The sequence below is a fragment of the Alosa pseudoharengus genome, unplaced genomic scaffold (genome assembly GCF_046254945.1).
Source record: "Alosa pseudoharengus isolate Yale_2024_CS ecotype anadromous, Long Island Sound unplaced genomic scaffold, YU_APseudo_1.1 YU_APseudo_1.1_scf_20, whole genome shotgun sequence".
NCBI lineage: Eukaryota > Metazoa > Chordata > Actinopteri > Clupeiformes > Clupeidae > Alosa > Alosa pseudoharengus.
The window spans coordinates 16327468-16332467 of record NW_027468664.1 but is presented as its reverse complement, the minus strand read 5'-3'; the positions used below and the strand labels follow the sequence as shown (position 1 = coordinate 16332467).

At 43.9% G+C, this 5000-nt stretch overlaps 1 protein-coding gene across 1 annotated transcript in view; it reads right to left on the bottom strand.

The window, feature by feature from the left end:
* pthlha (parathyroid hormone-like hormone a) overlaps window positions 1-5000 on the bottom strand; it is a 10192-nt gene that overhangs the window by 1903 nt on the left and 3289 nt on the right. The gene's annotated exons all lie outside the window — the stretch shown is intronic.

Below are 5000 nucleotides of genomic sequence, written 5' to 3'. Positions count from 1 at the left end.
AAGTGTTATGGCTTTATTGTATCTGACAGGGCTCTTGGCAAACAGAGCTCTCGCTGTACTTTGGGGTTTTAGGGTAATAGGTACTGTGCCCAAAATTGCGCAGTCAACAAGCTCTGTGTGTGTTTGAATTCCTATAATTACAAACCCCCATCTGTGAGACACACACACACACACACATTCTCTCTTTCTCTCACACTCTCTCACTCTCTTTCTCACCCTCTCTCACCCTCTCTCATTCACACACACACACACACACACACACACACACACACACACACACACACACACAAACACACACACACAAATACAAACACACACTCACACACTAACAGAATACCCCACACAGAGCACATTGATGGTTGACCCCCTGCAGAATTTTCCCTGTCGCCCGTTCAATGTGCTTTTACTTAAAGCAATGTGGGCTTGCGAAAACCTGGCCTCCATCCAGTGTCTTGGTGATACTGTATTTACCCAAAAGGTTTGCCGTGCCAGATCCCTGTGTCTAACTAAAATAAATCTGAAGTGGTGATGCGAAACACCTTCAGTGGAGGAGCTGGCTGAGAGGGATGATTTTTCAGGTGTTTAGGAGGCTAAAACTGCCTTAATATATACAGTACATCTTTAGTCGTCTCGTTTTTTTTTTTGTCTCTCTCTCTCTAGAGAGACAAATAGACTATTTGTCAAAATGAGTGCTGGAGTCTTATCGACGGTGAGTGCTTTTCAGTGGTGTCCCTTTTTTCTTTTCGTCCTCTAAGATGATTATAAATTCAAGTCAAAAAAAGACCATATCCTTTTGGCCTTTGCTTCCAAGTAACCGTACAGTTTGTCCAGTTTTAAATCAAACTTGTTTTTTTCTTTTTCTTTTTGAAATGGAACTTCAAGAGCCTCCAACGTTAGACAGCTGACAGCTACTGCCTACTGCAGTCCCACGGCAGCACTGTGTGTGTGGATTTGGATACTGGGCACACCGGCCAGACGTCTTGAAACAATTACACATATCACTGAGCCGGTGTATCCCAGGTGCCAAAGTAAAGCATAATTCAGTGTTATTTCAAAATATTCGCTCTTTTACTTTCGGGAGATTGCTGGTGGTCACAGACCAGGCTCACTGAACTGTCTGATGGAGGTCTTTAACCTCCAAAAAAAGAGAGAACGGGAGAATGGAAAAAATTTCATCAGCACACCAGTAGATGGCAGTGCGTGTGTATATAAAATGCATTATCCAGGTAGGGAACAAGTTCCATCATGTCCAGGAATTGCCTGTGTGCTTAAACTCGGCAAACTCAACTGATGCTGGTGACTCTGCAAACATATGTTTTCTGAATCATCAGACCTACTTTAAAACACCAATTTGGAAACGGACAAAAACAAAAACAGCCCTTGAGTGTGTTCTCTGGAATACGTTTGAGTGCCATATCATGTGTCTGAATTTGACACTATTTGAATCCCACATTTTGTTTTAAATTAAAAATGTGTGAAAACTAAACTGGTTTGCCGTCCAACTCCACTCTAAACTATATAGTTCCTGCTGTAGGTCAGTGCAGGTCTCGGTAATCAAAAATGTGTAAAAAATGTCCTTCCATTCTCAAGCCTCACACTCTCCGGCGTGTTCACCTTACAACACAAACAACTTCAGAATTAGACCTTATGTGGCCCAAAGGCCTTAAGGCCTGAGCTGTGCCTTCCATCTCCGCACTGTCTCTTTGACTGACAGGTTAAACTGCTATTCTGTCGACTCCACTTTAGCTTTCATTTGCCAACAGCTGAAAAGCCTGAATATGAATATGAAATCGTTGGCTATCGGACTTCAGCATGATTTATAATGGAGCAAATATCCTTTTTTTCCACTCTTGTTAAATTGATACATATGGTCACTCTTGCCAAGCGACGTGAGATGAGTTTTCCTTTCTTTGGAAAAAAAAGCCCCCCCCCCCCCCTCCCAACAATCCAGCGTCTCCTAAATAATGCACACTGTCACACCAGAGTTCTAAATGAGCAGAGAGCAAGCCCTCGCTACTGTCGCTTTTCATTATCTTCCAAAAATTCTGGACAGATTTATGAGTGTAAAATATCCTCAGAGCGCAAATCATTGCCACGAAAGCCAAACGCCAGTTGTGCCGTGTCCATAGATAGCTGAACGGACAAGGGTAAGATGACAGACTCCAAATTATAAAACATAAACACTCAAGCATTTTTTAGGTAGGCCAAGACAAGAAATTCATTGTTGTCCACGCTACATTGAAGTTAACTCAACCCCCCGCACCTCTGCTGAATGAAAAACAAGACAAGCCCTCAACAGTAGTGATGTATTGCAGGCAGAACCTTGAAGAATATGGTCCTAACTAAAGTTCTGCTCCAGTCACTTTTATATATTTCTCCTTATGTGTTGTGGACAGATATATGATATTATGTCACCTTTCTCGTTGATATAGTGTTTATAATGAACGCATAAGGAAAGCTGGGGTAGCAGGAAACAGACTGGGGGGGCCTTCAGAGTTTGGGCTGTAGGAGCTCAACCAGAACGCCCCCCCCCCCCACCAATCCACACCATCCAAGCCCTGACAGTCCATGAAAACGCAAGCGAGTAGCTACTAAGTCTAATGGTGCAAAGCAGGCAACCCCAGGGATACGGCAACAAGCCGACACCACTGAAATTCACTGGGCCATTTTTGACACTACTTGCAGTGGTAGAGGACGATGGGGGGTCTGCAAAAGGAAAGGAAGAAAGGAAAAGGATGGGAGGAATAAAGAAAGATTGAGAGACTGCTCATGTAATAGAGAAACAGAGGAAGGAAGGGGAAGAGGGAGAAAATGAGAAAAAGAGAAGTAAAAGAACAGAGAGAAAGAGAAAGATGGCCTGACTCAGCTGCTAGTCCAACCAAGCACCTGGACAGGAGCTGCGTAGAGCCTGTTGGCCAGGCTGTGTTATCATTTCAGATACAGAGCGCAGCGGAGGATTGGCCTGGCCTTTCATGCACCGCCTGGCCCTGGTGTTCTGTTACTCCGGCCCTAATGCTTAGGAAAATACAGCATGTAGAAAATGGGGTTAGAGCTCAAACCGCCGCGACACATTCGACAAGAGCTGAGCAAAGCCGGGCTGCTCGCGGTTCTTCAACAAGCTTGTCTGCAAGGTCCAGCACCGAGACTGTCTGGCCGCAGGCCAAGACAAAAAAAAAAAAAGAAAACACCTCAGGTTGCATCTCGTTGTGTTGTTTTAAGGTAGTGGAGGCCCGTAGAGTGGAAGGGTAGAACTGCATAGTGTGAGTTCAGCCTACATGGCCGCTAAAATCCCGAGTCATGCCATTTGAAGTCGGCACTAATAACAAACAGGACAGTGTGTGCGAGCTGGTGACAGAGCAAATAAATTGAGTGTGTGTTTTCTCAGGGGTTGGTGGTGATGTCTGTCTGAGAGGGTGTGAGAAGTTTTTCTCAGATTTGCTAACGGGCTGAAAATTAATGGAGAAAAATATCATAGTTAATTGGAAAGTCATAATTGGCCCGTGGTTCAGACGGTTGGATCCGACGAGCGAAACATTCACAGTTTAGCATTACAGAAAAATCTTACACTGTGAAAGTCAACAGATGGATTTGAAATCAATACTTGCCGATTGGAAAGCTTTCAGAAAATTATTTTCTTGTCCCAAGCATAGATAAACAGGAGGAGAATGGAAGGGGGAGTTACATAATAGGATATTTTCTTCTGTGTAGAAACCTGTGTGGTGCCCGTTCGAAGAACAGGCTTTGATCCTCAATGAAAAAAAAAATGAAATTGTTGAAATGTTGCTATCCATGTGGATAAGACCTAATGAAAGTGGCTTTGTTTATATGCATACAGATATTTCCTGTAATGCTCGCTCTGCAAAATTCTGAGGGGGTTAGGATGGAGGGAGGCAGGGGGGAGGGGGTGATGGAGCGTCTCTGAAAAATGATCGCCCCTCTGTTTTTACTTTTAATAAGCTCACTTCAAACACTCCCTAAGGCACAACTAGAGAAAAGAAAGAAAGAAGGGTGGGGGATCAGGGGGGAGGAAAAAAAAAAGAAAAGGCTCAATACATCCTGAGGTGGCACACATCCAACAGACGTTTCTCTCTCTGTCTCTTTCTCTCTCTGTCTCTTTCTCTCTCTCTCTCTCGCTCCCTCTCTCTCTCTCTGGCCTACCTGAAGATAATTGTTTCTCTGTGCTGCACAAGAGAGCAAGGAGGACGGAAGGGAAGGAGAGAAGGAGGGAGGGTTAAGGGGGAGAGACAGGGGAGACTGAGAGATGGAGAAAGGCAGAGAGATCTATGTGTAACACTAACCACAATGCATGTCATTTCTGCCTGCTTTTGTACCGTGTGAATTCTGACGGCTAACTTGGACCCATGTCAACGAAAAGTGGAGTAGGTAATGTAACGTAAAGTGGTGCATTGCTGGCTCCATTGATTACTCAGGTCCCAGCAGTGGATGCATGCATTATGGCCACATTTGTTGGTCCATTAATAATTTAAGCTCTTAAGGGTCTACTATGATTAGGTATGTCTCCCTAACCTCAGACCATGAAGTCTTTGCAAAATTGGCTTCTAGACATTAGCATGCCTACAAAGTACTCCAGTACAGATAAAATACTGAACCCAATAACCCAATAATGACACCTTACTTGATTAATTCCAGACCTACAAAGAACATACAAATGTTCTTTCAGCCATATTTTAATAAAGCAATCAGCTTTATTTTTCACCAGATTCCCAGACAAGTAACACATCTGTATCATGTGCAATCAACAAGGCCCTGGTAAAGTAATTAGCGACTGATTTGGCAACACTGCCACTCAGGGACTTGGAGGTGAAATTTTAACATCTCCCAAGTGACCATTCACGGACGATTTACTGGCAGCCAAAAACAGGAGCTTCTGCCTCCCCCTCCCGTTCAGTACTTTTCCACAGAAAAAAAGAAAGACTGAACGTCTACTCCTCCACAGTTCCTTTTATCACCGGCTTCTGGTGATTCATATTTTTCCTCCA